The sequence below is a fragment of the Argentina anserina genome, chromosome 5, assembly GCF_933775445.1.
Source record: "Argentina anserina chromosome 5, drPotAnse1.1, whole genome shotgun sequence".
NCBI classification, from domain to species: domain Eukaryota; kingdom Viridiplantae; phylum Streptophyta; class Magnoliopsida; order Rosales; family Rosaceae; genus Argentina; species Argentina anserina.
The window spans coordinates 8,898,513-8,914,256 of record NC_065876.1 but is presented as its reverse complement, the minus strand read 5'-3'; positions in this window follow the sequence as shown (position 1 = coordinate 8,914,256).

Genomic DNA, 15,744 nt, shown 5'->3' with positions numbered 1-15,744 from the left:
GGTATTGGATCATACATATACAGTATGAAGTTAATTAACGCATGCAAATAATAAGTTTCGATCATTGCCGGCCCTGATCGATCTTAATTTATCAAGCATCATAACCGTACCAATACTTATCCAGTCATCCAGTGCATACGCAATACCAATTCCAACGAAAGCACAGCCAGTACGTGATGGACTGATGGAGATAATTAGATAACTCAGTATGCAGATAATGAACCCTACGAGCTACGTACGATTCAGTACCAGCGAGAATGAGAACTTCAACTTGAACTGCATTTACGAGTAATTACTTGAAATTGCGAATTTCATCGATGAGTTGATCTCTAATTCTCTTTACTGTTAATGAAGTAAGATTAATCAAGCTGTTAATTAGCTAGAATTCTGTTAATTCAGTGTATTAGTCTTCAGTAGAATCCAGCTTTCAACTGTGTAGTTGCTGAGTTAGACTTTTCTGTTATAGTTTGTCCTGTAGCTATAAATAGTAAATTGCTCTGTATGAACCTTATGCTGGGATTTTCATTTTAATCAAGAGAGAAAAGTTGCTCCAGGTTCTCTTTCTTCTCTCTACCTTCATATTCTTCATTTTGCTAGATCTGTGTGTGTGTGTGTGTTCAAAAGCTGCAACTTTAAGAAAAAACATACTTGTTGGTTTGCCAAATAGACCACATATAATTAAATTGCTCTGCAAATCGATCGTGATGCAGGAAAGCTACTTGATTTATTCTTTTTTTTTTCTTGTCGATCTTTGTACTGATGGCATAAAAAACTCTTGAGTAATATCCATCTCGGGCATGCATGTCATCACAATGGTACGATGATGAATTATTTTCCTATACAAGTACGTGAAAATAGTTAGAAACTAAATGTGCAAAGAAACATAAATAAATTGATAGGAAATGAAAAGGAAAAAATAGAGTTCAAAGCTCAAAGGGCTATTGGGCTCACAGAGCCTGAGGCCCATAAGATCTGGCTGGGTCAGGTCGGATCTAGGAGTTAATAGACACGGGTCGGATCGAGCATATCTGGGTCGAGCTCAGTAGATGCAAGCCGGACGCTGCTAATCTGGGTTGAGCGCAGTCGAGCTAATCGAAGTCGGGTCCTTGTCGTGATGGTGAGAAGAGCGATGACGTCGGGGGTGCTTATGTCGCTAATTTGGTCTAAAGAGACGTGCTGGGGCAAGATTGTCGGTTCGGGGTTAATCTCGACGAGCAGGATGGGAAGCACAACGCGGGTCTTAGGCTGGGGACGCACGGATTCGGAGGAGGCTCGACAAAAAAACTCAGGAGCGGCGTCATTAGCAGGTTGTCAGAGCGTCGGGGAAGCGCTAGACTGGACAGATGTCGGCGACTGGGAGAGGGACGCGGAAGGTCGGCGTCGCCGATTCGATCGACGTAGGGCGATGAAAGAGGCGGGGTGCTCAAAGTAAAGACCTGGGTGTCCAGAGCAATTGTGATTTTTGGTTTGTCATGTCTTTTCCGACAACAATATGCCAAGAAGGAAAGGGTTGCCGGAGCATAGGATTTTCAGGGCTAGGGTTTATTTTTCTGGTGGTGGCCTTGTCTTTCAGATACTTTATAACAAAATGCATGATAACGTGATGTAGGATAATGAAACGAGAATAATAACAACGTAGAAGATCATAACCGAACAATTTATTGATTGATAATGGGGCCTATATATAGGCATTAGATACAGAGTATCCCGAAGAATCAGGGATTCATATCTATTACATTAAGGCGTAATCTACTCTAATAAGAAAACCTAAATAGGTTAAGACACACAGAAGAGTAGAATAATAATCCTCCCGTAACAATATATATATTGGGTGTAGAAATGTAGAATAATGAGTGTGTATCTACATTCGATTGTCCTTTGAATAAGATCGTCCATGGTTACATTTATCGTCTCAGATCGGTCAGATGACAATTAGTATGTGGTCCTAGTCCTAAGCTTTCTGATGATGTTTGAGTATATATGTTTTTGATTGGCCTTTTTAATATGGAAACACAAATACACAATTGTGTTGGGTTGAAGTATGTACTGTTTCCCAAGCTGTTTCTTGCATTCAAAAGATCTTCACTTTTGTTTTAAAATTGAAATTTTTCATGATAATTTTATAGCGCGGCGGTAGATTTTGCAAGCCAAGACGGTTCCGGTAATTCTATGATGATAATGCTGCTCTGGACGTGAACAATTGAACTTGATATCACTTCCCCTGTTACTGATTGTTGGTCTTCTTCTAATACTTCAGTATAATTCAATGACACAAAGTCCCAAAGTTCTATCATAGGCATTTGCCTACCAACTGCTTTAGCTACTTAAATGTGTCATTTTGTGACTATTACTGTATCTGCTAGCTAGGCGCGCATATGTGATACTAGTTATATGCCCGCGCTTTGCCGCGGTATTTGTGGTTGGAGATCACAGGGGAAATACATAACATTCAACTATATTATACAAATATACATACATGGAGCTATTCTGTTCAAAATAAGAAATGCTCCAATCGCCTTAGTTTTAATTTTACAAAACAGAGGTCCACAAAGGTGGCGATTATACAAAACATTGCTCACATTAGCATATTCACTGCTAGCAAACAAAAATGCAGTGAAATGTGGACCTACATAAGTTAGATAGGTATATTCACATTTGGTTCTTTTTCTTTTGGTTCTGGTTTTTGCTTGTTAAAGATGAAGTTCCTTCATTCACTTGCCTGTTACATAGATATGAGACAAAATGACTGTAGTGTAAAAAGAAATCAACATGTATATCTAAGTATGTGAGTGGTAGACAATATGAGCTTCTAAGAACGATAAATATATTAATAAGAAGTGCATTTACCTTTCAAGTTTTTTCATTGGTTGTGAGGTGAATAATGTTGTTGCACTTGCATCCATTACTCTTTTCCTCTCATTCATCTTCTCTGGTGTTGCCATGATTGGACATTGTTCTCTTTTTGATTTTGAAATTTGTTCTTTTGAGAGGATGCGTTTCACAGTCGGATCACCAAATCTATTGATTTTTATTTCAAATACATGTTCTTGACCAATGGTGTCCTCAATTGCTTTTGGTAAAGTTTGCTGTGCCTCAGGTGATAATTTGTTCACCAATTCTTCACAGGTGCAACCAAAGAGTTGTTCTGCTTGCTTCCCCATTAATGTAATAGTTGTTTCATCACTACCATCATCAATCATCATGGATACTCGGTAACTGTTTGATAAATGTGAAATAAAATTGAGATGAGGAAGCAATATATGGATAATTTGATATACATAGTGATTTGAACTTGTATATACTGCTTACTGTAATAATAGAAAGCACACATGGTTTTTTAATGTTTTTTATTTAAAAAATGGTAGATATTAGTAAAGCTTTAACAAATTTTAATGATACAGTAGGAATTTAAAATGAGATTGGTTACTAATAATGAGATTTAATTAAAAGTTTATAAACGAATGAATTCAATATAAGAATGAAATGTGCAACTAAAATTAAGTGTAACCTTACCAAGGTAGATATTTATCTCCAGTGTCAGTGTCATGCTCAATGCAAGCCAATTCATTATTGTCATTTTTCTTGAGAATTTTGAAACAGTTTGGCAATGTACAACCTTTGTACCACCAACCATTTTGAATTAGAAATCAAACAATTGACACTTTGCAATAGATTGCATCATCCTGTATTAGTGATATATTATAAGTTAGGATTATTGATTTAAAGTATGGTTCCAATTCAGTTAAAATTATATTAAAATATTAGTTTATTATTTAGTTACATACCTTGCAAGACTCTGGATTTAATTCATATAGTTGAGACACTGTTTTGGTGTTGTTTTCGTTCGGTTTCTCTGATACATTTGGTTTGACTATCTCCACTTTATCTTCGACTTCAGAGAACCTGCAATAATTTTCTAAGTTATGGCATCAATGTTTTCAAATATGAGAATTAATGTATAATGCATTCACTCGTGAGAAACTCTACTTTGCTTTGTATTCTTCTTTCTCATCAATGTCGGGATTCAAAATGATGCATGTATGATCACCACCTGATACAATCAGCTCATCTGCCAATTAGAAAACTAAAGAGTTAAGAGCAATTTTTGGTTATAATAGTGCAATTTTTTTTATTGGGATTGGTCCTTACTCTTATACATTGTTATTCTCAAGCTAGTGATTACAGCAAATACTGGTTGTGGCATTTCCTGAATAGCTTTGCAATCAAAATTCTTTGCAGGATCACCCCAAAGGGACACTTTGAGCATTCTCTCCTGTATTTAATATATATAATTTTTTTTTCAGACTTGGCTATATATATAACATATGTCTGTGTATTGGGGTATGTTAATGTCTTACCTCAAGTTACAATCTTTATTTTGCGCACTGTCTGCATTTTCTCTGTCTATTTCACATTAACTTCATAATCCAGTGATACGCTTTTGATACAACCATAAAGATCTTTCATATTACAAAAGGAAAGCATTATTAGTTTGACAACATAATTCCTTTTATTTTTAACAGAAAAAATAATGCAGAAACTGAAAAAAAAAATATTGAAAAAGTACCTGCAAGAACATTTTGTTTGCCAAGCTGGGCAATGAATTCATGAAATTGAAGAAGATGAAATCCATATCTTGGAGGTGAATGAGTTGTCTCATTGATAGGCACAAAATTGGTGTATCTATTGAAGAGCAGTTGTGCTTGATGATTGACCAATTTGACTCCCGTTGGTGCGTAATTTTTCCTGCTATGAAACTTGTATATATCATAGATTTGTCCTTCTTCTATTTTTGCAGACATAGCTTGACAGTACTGCTCTTCAAGGATGCCCTCAATTCTATCCCCCTGCAATTGATAGAAGACATTAAGTAATCATGTTTATGGTTACAAAATGCAATGTAGTTATTTCTATGTTTATTTATTTTAATTGATTGGACAAATTATTCTTTTATATTGATCAAATGAACAAATTTAAGTACCAACTACAATATACAGCTTCCAGAATCTAATAGTAGCCAAATTATAATATAAGCTAATGATATAAGTTATTACTTAAGTTAGCTCTAGAGGAATAGGAAAAAAGAAAAATTATAAGAAACTGATATTATATTTGTTCTTAGGCAAGATTTCACAAATAGGTATCAGTAATTGTGATTTGTTTCTAATTGAAGTACCATTTCGTCAATCAGGAGATAATGAAGACCATCATATGCATCACTATTGTGTACTTTAGGTCTCCAGATCCTGCTCACACGAACTCTGATTTTGTGATACAAAGTGAACAGTTTTATGTCACGAATGAGCGTTGGAGTTCTGTCAATATCCTTTGATGCCTGAAAGTAAGAAAGTAGATTGGTCAACAAATGGTTACCAGGAGGATTAGTCATGTTGTAAAACAATGTGTGAATTTTTTAAATTTACCATTAGTAGATGTTCTAATCGTCGATAAGATGATATTTAGTCTTCTGATAAGGAGCTTTAATCTGAAAGTAATTACAGGAACCATGAGTTATTTGGAAACTAACAGTAAGATATGAACAAAGAAATTATGAATAGAGAGGACAAAGTGGCTTACTTACAAAGCCAAAATTTTAAACAGGGAAAAAAACAATTAAGAAATAGTGCAGTAGAGATTGAGAAGAAGTTAATAAGAATTGCTTCAGCTAATACAAAGCTTGAAATAAGCAATATGATGAAGTTGGATGAAACAGAAGAAGAGAATATAAAGAAAGAGAAGAAGATAATCAATGTAGAGTTCAATCTTACCAGTGTTTATGATAGAGAGGATAGTGACGTATTCAGAATGGGTTGGATGATTTATATAGGGAAAGAATTGTATGGTTGAGAGTGTATCTTGTACTGTTTGAGATAAGGATGTGGTGGCTATTCTGCTATAAGACTTTCAAAGATTCCATCACATTCTAGAAGTATCACAAAATTAAATGTGTATATTCATGTTTATCCACCATTTAATTAAAATTGGGAGTAAATTAATTTGCAGTGAAACTCTTAAAAGTGTCAAGACATTCTGGAAGCATTATAAAATAAAAATATGTATGCTATTGTTTGATTGAGATTAAGAGTAATTAAGCTGGTTGTTATGTTTTGACTTTGAAAGTTTGAATAAACCAATTAACTCTTGAAATTTTAGGAGAAGAGGGTGTTCACGTGTTGATGCAGACACATATAGTAAGATTACTTTTATCATTATAGGTCGAAAATAAATAACATTTTTACCATAAACATGAAAGTGGACAAACCTGGGAGTTTAATAAATTTCTTCTATCAAATTTTTGACATGTTTCCATTTTTTGAAGCTCATTGTGTTCACTATATCTGTAAGTCTGTGACAATGTAATGATAAGAAAAGATCAATATACATTGTGATTCATTGAACCTGAATTATTGGCAAATACTTGGACATTGTAATTTACATATTTAAGTTTAATTTTTATTTATGTGCTAATAAAGTAACAAAAAAAGCTTGGAACATTCGTAAAGGAGAAGTACATCATGGTAAGAAACTAAAAAAAAAAATACAAAAGTTGGCAATATATTATTGATATACAATCAATTGCATGTGATGCTGATCATGCATCAAAAGATTGCCCAATGGCATTAACATATGATAGGAACAGAGCGTGTGAATCTGAACATCCATACTTGGTGACAGTTCTACAAAATAGAAGGTGAGATTATTACTTAGCTCCATTCACTTCTGCTTTGTTAATTTATACCTTTCTCTCGACCCTGTTAGAATGCAAAGAGTTAGCTACATAATAGTCTACATAAAAGACTGATTGTATATAAATAGCAGTGTTATAGCATATGCAATAAGAATGATGTTTTGGAGTTACTGAGCTGTATTTTTTGACTTAGTTGAATTGTTATTTTCTCACTTAGTTTTTCCATAAAAAAACAAAGAGAATATTAACCAAATAATACTCAAAAGTAATACACAATTTCAGGAGATTACAATATATATTCATCAAAGTTAGTGCATTATTATTAACTAAAATGCAAAGTAGACTATATTGAGAAAGCAAGTGATGCGGTTGAATATAATTTAATTTTTGAATATATATATAAGTAAAATCTGTATTACGAAGGTTTATAGGAAAAATATCATCCATTTAGCTATATAAAATGACATGTTTTGATTATTAATTATCCATATATTTATATACAGTGTGGATCATTGTTTTGTCTTTCTAAAATAATATACAAAGTTAGAATAGCTTTACCTCACAACATGTTAATAAACTTTCAGGGGAAAAAATGATAGCTTCAATTTTGATAACTACAATCTCTTTATCTGCGCACAAAGACAATTGGCTCCTCATCTCAAAGATCATAATGTATAGCTTTAGCAAAATATTTTAAAATAGTTCGGATCGTATCATGCTCTACATTCTAAAACAGAGAGCATTGTCACCGAATTTTCATTCTTTGTAATGAAGTTCCTCTGCCTACATCAATCAGTTTCAATCAGATTTAGTCTTCTCAAGCTATATGAAAACAAATTGCATATGTATGCTCGTAGGAAACTTTGGCTATTAACAATTAAACTTTCAGCATGTTTTACTGTACTTGTTATATTAGTAAGAATATATAATATTCCTAATTGTTTTTTTTTCTTTGTGTATGCTCCATTAGAGTTCAATCCAAATGATAAGTAACATACTAATAAAATCAATATCAACAAACTCTAAGAGTTGGAACTTGCATGATCAACATTTTGTTGTAGCTATAAAACAGTTCTCACTTTTTTCTTTTGAAGCTTCCAGCAAGTGGAGCTCAATATTTCTGGATAATCAATCTTACCAAGACTGCGTAGCATCAAGGTCTTGCATTCTTTCCCTACAACATTATAGGTCAGTGAAAGATTGGTGAGATTGTTTTTAGAAATGAAAATTAGAAAGAAGTTACCGATAAACTGTACAAAATTTAGTTTTCATATTTTCTCCTTCTAAATCAAAGTATGAACGACACAACCAGAAATTTCAATGTTCAAAAACATGCTTAAGCACAAACCAGTGAACTATTATTAATTGGAGATCATTTATAAAATATGTTAACTACAGTGATCATATCAATTCCCTGTTACTCTATGGTGTAGGTTACGTTGAGTCGTTAATAGGAACATTTGTTACCATATATAGTGAAGTGAGTCATCATCAACAAAACATGGTACCCATTGTTTAGGACAGACTGAAGGTTTGTAAAACTGAAAAGGGTTGGAGGAGGCCTTACATCAGGTTTCCACTTTAGCGATAATCCACAGACTCAACAGGAAGCTATTCATCATCTTTAAATGGTGATCAATTTAATTCCCTACATGAAAAATATTCAAACCTAAGTTAAGCCTAAATCAAGGAAATGAAAATCCACAGACTCAACAGGAAGCTATTCATCATCTTCAAATGGTGATCAATTTAATTCCCTACATGAAAAATATTCAAACCTAAATCAAGCCTAAATCAAGGAAATGAAAGGTCTCAAGGACCAACTTGTTCATCGTCACTTGTTGTTGTTGCTGCTTAAATTCTAGTCCATGATGGGTATGCCTCAAAAAGAAGGAATATGGTTATGTCATATGGTTAATGACTGAGAGCTGAATTTGGTGCTAAGACATTGTGAGAATTGATTCACCAAAAATGCTGTAAAAGTACCAAAAATTCGGTCATTTCCACATGATTTGGCCTTATCCTAGCCTTCACCTTAAGAAATGATTTGCATATCAATAAAGAGGTAAGACTTATGAAAAGTTCAAAAGCAAGTGGATACTAAATTGATTTTAGAGATTTTAAAAAGTTTAATATGTAATTAGTGTTCATCTAGTAGGTTTCCTTAAAAAGTTTTAGCTCAATCAAGATAATTTCAATGTAACCATAGAAATGTAAGGAAGAATTAATTGATAATATAAAACCACTTATGGGGAGAGTTTTTTGGCTGCATGAAAAGTAATGCACAAACTGGAAAAAATCTCATTGAAAAATTAGGCTTAACCTGCAAGAACTTTTTGGCTGCCAAGCTGGGCAATGAATTCATGAAATTGAAGAAGGTGAAATTCATATCTTGGAGGTGGATGAGTTGTTTCATTGATAGGCACAAAATTGGTATATCCATGGAAGAGTGGCTATGCTTTATGGTCGGCTAATTTGATTTCTATTGGCGCGTAATTTTTATTGCAATGGAATTTGTAAATATCATAGAGTTGAGCTTCTTCCATTTTTGCAGGCACAGCTTGGCAATATTGCTTTTCAAGAAGTGTTGCAAGAAGAGTTCCTTTTTTAATTTCAATTATCAAATGTGAATATGCTAAATTAAAACGTTTATGAATATTTACTCATAACTTCTAACCTTTTGCAATACATCTTTAAACACTATATTTTTTGTGTATGTATTTGGAATATTGTTATTATTGTGTATCATAATTTTAAGACGATTTTTTGATGTAGCTCTTGATAATGCAACATAAAGTTGTCCATGACTGAAAATTGGTTCAGAAAGAAATACACCAACTTGATTGAGTGATTGACCTTGACTTTTATTTATAGTCATTGCATAGCATGGTCTTACGGGAAACTGACGCCGTTTAAATGTAAATGGCCACTTGTGTTCTGTCGCAATTAAAGTAATTCTTGGTATAAAAAATTTTTGTCCAATATTGTTTCCTGTTAATATTTTTGCCTCTATTAATCTATCAAACAACTTTGTTATTATCAATCTTGTGCCATTACAAAGACCATTTGTTTGATTTATGTTTCTCAATAGCATGATTGGCATATCAACTTTTAAAGTTAATTCATGTAATGGAAGTCCATTAAATTCGAGTTGGTTTAAGAATTCAGTTGGGTATAAAAGATTAATATATTCATCATTTCCAGAGTCGGCAGAAATTGTGTCACGACTATAATATGTAGTAACATCACCTGGTAATAAGTTTATTGCATAATTATTTATGTTTACAACAGTTGAATTACGTGCAGTGACAATTGTACGTTCTCTTAAATAATTAATATTATTATAATTAATGTTAAATTCAGGATAAGTGGCATTAAATATTGCTTCAATAGGATCAGTGTATGAATTAATCAATAAACTATCTGGAATTTCTATCTAAGATGTGTCTTTATCATCTGTATGATAAGCTGAGTTTACTCGACCCTCACCAATTTGTAATATCCAATTTGCAAAATCTGAAATATCTTTTTTTTCATTTTCAGTCAAACCAATTTTTGATAATCGCATATTTTCTGTTAAGTTAAATACTTTGAAAGAAGACCAAAGATATGAATTATTTAGTGAGGCTTTGATAATGTCTTCTTTAGTTCCCCCAGGAACTACAGGCAAAATTTGTCTAAAGTCTCCACCTAATAATATTGGTTTTCCACCAAATGGGGTATCACTTTTTGTCTCATTAGATTTTGTAAGAATGTCACGAAGAGATTTATCTAATGCTTCAAAACAAAATTTGTTACACATTGGAGCTTCATCCCAAAAGATTAGATCTGTTTTTTCAAGAAGTGTTGCAAGAAGAGATCCTTTTTTAATTGGACATGTAGTATAATCATCGCCAGTAAGGGGTATTTTGAATCGAGAATGTGCAGTTCGACCGTTTAGAAGTAATAATGACGCTGTACCGGATGAAGCAACAGCTAGAACAATTTTTCCTTCAGATCTCAATTTGTTGATTATTGTATGCCATAAAAAAGTTTTTCCAGTACCACCACTACCATGAATAAATAACATTATAGTTTTCTTTTCTTCAATTAGTTTAGTAACATGATCATATATCTTTTTTTGGCAAGTGTTTAATTGAGTTACAAATTTTTCATGATTATGTTTTAGAAGTTGAATGTCGTAGTCATATTCTTCTCTTAACAATTTGTTCCTAAGTTCTTTTAATTTATTTTCATCTGGCATTGGTAATTGATAATCTCGTAATGACTTCGATGACATATTAAGTATTGCTTCTATTTCATATAAGAGTTTGTTTTTTAATTCTGGTTCAAGTATTTTTAAATCAGGGAATCTTAATTCTATTCGAGTATTGTGTATGATATCTTCACACATGGTTAGCCAATGAGTATCGAATAATTTTTGTGGATTTGAAACTTCACAAAATATAAGAATTGTAGCAAATAGTTGACGCATTTCAGAAGCTGTTGCAATAAAAGACGAATCTGTTAATGCGTCAATCCATTCTTTATCGTCACCTAATAAACCCAAAGCATGACATGCTTCTTTGTATGATGCATATGTAACACCATTAATAGTTTTTATTGAATCAAAATTTGTGGAACCTTTTTGAAGATTTAATAACATTCGTAAGAAGTATAATTCACCTTTCATAGGATGTACATAAGCTATTCTACCAATAGTTTGATATTGTTGTCTTGGTGTCCAAAATTTAATACTTTTATCCCAAACAAATTTTGTTGGAAATTGAGCGTATGTCAATTCTCTTGCTTCCTTATAAATCTTGTTTGCTTGAAACCAAGCGGTAAGTGTGGTAAAATCATTTGCTTTAGATTTTAAAATGGATTCAAGATCATCAGCTTCTTTGAAAACAATATTTTCTTCAGAAGGCAAATGAATTTGTAAACGTTGAACTGCAGGATATCTTGAATGAATTGCAAATTCAAATAGCCTCCATACAGATTCATGTGGACTCAAATATCGACAATTAAGATAAGATTGAATTTCATCTTTATGATTATCATATAGTGCAACTCGAGCTCTGTCTAGACCCTTATTAATATATTTGAACAAATATTTAATTAACATAGATTGGGAACATGATTCAATGTTAATATGAGCATTGTACCTTAGCAATAATTTAGCATTATATGGCACTACAAACTCGTTTCCAATTGCAACTCCATTTTTTATAACAAATCTTGTATTGTCATCTCGCCATCTATACACAGGTGGCTTGATTCTTTCAAATATAGTGTCATTATTATATGACTTTGGAAAAAATTTAAAACATTTTCCGTCTCGCATGCAAGGAGATTTCGTGTTTATCTCTCCGCAAGGTCCGTGAATCATAAATTGGCTAACAATTTTATAAAGTTCTGGATGAGTATTTTTATCGGGTAGTTCAGCTGATATAATAGAATCGATGTCATTTGGGTTATAACATTTGTAATCTTGTTTTAACCAAAATAACATGTGGGCATGAGGTAATCCTCTTTTTTGAAATTCAATTGTATGCACATGTGCCAGAACTTCTCCAAATAATTCACCCGATTTAATATATGCAATCATATCTTTCAATTTTAACTGAAAAATTCTAGAAATTATATCAGGTCTGTCTTCTGGTTTATATCCAGGCTTTGCAAAATGTCTTACTATTTCAGGCCAATTCACGTTGCAAGTAAAAGTGATGAATAAATCTGGATTTCCGTAATATCTACAAATTGTCATTGCATCTTGATAGTTATTGATCATATCTCTAGGACTACCAATATGAGAGCTTGGAAGATATATTCTTTGTCCCACATCACGACCTTCATTAACTCCATCAGCATACGCATTATAAAGTTCGTCACGTTTTTCAACTCTGAATTTTTCTTGATGATTTCTAATATAGTCTAATTCATTTTCCTCAACTGTTGCATAAGCATCCACTAAGTATTGTTGAAATAATCTTCCACCTTTCAATAAAGTATATGTATTTATGTCTCTATCATGAATATAATATTTTATGAAACTCCACATCGACATCCTATTTCTTTTTTTGGCTTTATTAGAGGGTTGTAATAACAAATTGACATCATATCCATTCTCTCCATATGGAAAAAGTATCGGATACTGTAATGACATGTACTTTGGGTGATTTTTAAATATTCGCATCAAATGGCCATCATTAGATTCAATTATAATATCTTTATTTGAATTGAATTCTCCAATATCCCCAACAATTAAACCACCAATCTCATTACTGGTTGGTTGCTCATATTGTTTACTATCAATGGGCAGACGACTAAGCATAGTCATGTGCAATGAAGGTAAAGATTTGTTTTCAAATTTATCTCTAACAGTTCGAAATGATTTGGTCAATTCATTCACTTCATCAAACATGTGAATAAGTCCTTCCACAATTTCTGGTTTTATTTTTTTATCATGATTGGAAGGGTTAATAGCATTAATTCGATTTGAAATTTCATTTTGGGTGTCATAAACATATAACTGTGCATATTTAGGTGGTTCACCTTCAGGTGGTAATACAGAACCCATTAAGTGGTGTACTTGGCCGCATATTTTAAATACATAGGGTCCAGTTCCATTGTTTATATCTTTATCAATTTTTGCACCCATTGAAGTGAAAGCAAACATTGAATTATAAATTCTGATGTTGTTTCTAAAATTGGAACTCTCTTGGCTGTTATTCTGATCTAACAATTGCTGAAGGAATTTTGGCGTTGGCTTTGATTGTTCTAGTTTTACTTGACCTTGCTTACAGCAACATGTGTATATAATAGGTGCAGTGCTAGAAACTCGTTTGTTTGCTTCAGCTAACCAAAAGTAAGTCTTACAATGGACACATTGGAACACATTGTCACCCAGATCTTGATATTCTATGACTAAACCTGCAACTGAAATTTGTTTAAATTATTATTTTTTATGTAAAATGTTAAAGACATACGAATTTAAGTCTTGGTTGAATATATAAGGTTTCTGTTTTTACACCTTATTTGCTTATATAACCTACTGTCCAACCATTTGATGAAGTATATTTGTAAACTTCAGTTATTCTTCAAGTATATGTTCTTTTGCTACTAACTTAAACGTAGCAAATAAATTTTAAAGTCTGGAATTTCTAACCTTGTCTCTTATTTTGATATGATGCTTGCCCAATGGTAAATAGATTCAAACTGGAATTGTCCTCTGTAATTTTTCAACAAAAAACAATTGAATTAGCATTTGTAGATATGATTTATCATATCAGTAGTTTCTATAAACATTTATAGTGTGCAACTACCTTAAATCATGAAAATGAAAATATGGCTAATGAAATACACACAAAAAGTATTATAAGCAGATACATACCAATAATGTTTTCATCGTCATTGAGGAACTTGGAAGTTTCTCCATTTTCATTGTTGGAATCAAATAAATCAGTAATTGTCTCAACATCAATATCTTCATCGTATAATGAAATTGCTCCATTGCTTGCTTCATCTCTTCTTACATTTTCATCAAATTGGTCGAGATCATTCAAGCAATTATCTTGATGTTCTTTTGATGTCATCTCACATCTCAAATCTGCCAATTTTCTCTTTCTTGCAGTAATCCTTGTTTTAAGCGCCATATCTGTTAAGTAAAAGAAGTTCAATGAAGATTTATATCGCAGTAATGTAATTAAACAATCTACTATTAATAAAAACAATATAGAAATAGCATAACAGTAATTAAGTAGAGTGAATACAGTGACTTACATATTCATATGATATACAAACATTGATCTATGCAACAGCAAAAAATTATGCTTTCTAACACGAACTAAATGGAATACAAACACAAATAGAAAGAAGAAGCAAAGAAGAAGATACATAGTATGGCTTTATTGATGAAGCTATTTTGTAGAAACAAACTTAATTTATCTTAAACTCTTAACTTCAAACAAAGTCACCCAACTCCAAATTAAATAGACATAATACTAAAAAAAAGCAAACTGATTCTTCTAACTAAATAATCCAAACACTATCACAAAAACAATAGAAACCGAAAGAAGGGAAAAATCAATAGTGAATGTATCAATCAAAGCAATAGAGAGCTATTGTAGGAAGATAGCTACAATTTGATTGAATAACCCATAATGGTAGAAAGTAAGGAAAATTAAACTAAGGATATAATTCGGTTAACTTTATTCATCACACCTGTTACAACGGCATTGTATATTGTCTCTCCAAGTTCTAGTTCAGCAGCATGGTCATTTGCAAAAGTATGTTCTTGGAAGAATTTCATTCTTGCAGATTGTTGTTTTCTAGGAGCCATACCTGTGACCCAAAGATATGGTATGATAAAAAACTGAGATTTCATTAAGACCAAAGAAAAAATAGAAAGAAACAACCAAAATTGAAAATAAAAAATCAGTATTAGTATAGACTAAAAATTAAGTATTAGCATAGACTAAAAATTAAGTATTAGCATTATTGACCAAGCGTCCATTGAAAAAAAAAACCTAATGTACAAATAAGAATGATACCATCATATGTCTTACATTTTTTAAAGAGTTTTTTTCACCAACAGTCCCTCAACTCTGGTGTACCTACCAATGTGATACCTCAACTCTTAATCGTACCAATGTGATACCCAGACTCTAGTATTGCTATCATTGAAGTACTTCCGTTAGTTTTTTTAAACTTTTCCGTTATCTTGGTGACGTGGCAGGTAGGTGAGGCCCACAAAGAGGGTTAAAAGATAAAATTAACCTCATCTGAGAGGAGCAATGTTTTTCCCGCCCTTTACCTTGAGAAAGACACCCAACAATTCCAATTTTGGCGCCAATTTTCACTCCCTACTCCTTAATTTGTGTCTAATATCTAAACTAAAGAACTATCGCCAACCAGTCGACCACAATCTGATAAAACCTAGATCAATCTCATTTTCTATTTTTACCCTAACACTTGTTAAACTAACAGAATAAATATATAAATTTATATGGAACATCTCATTTCCACAATCTCATAATAATATAAAAACACATAACTTAACGAAATTCAAATAC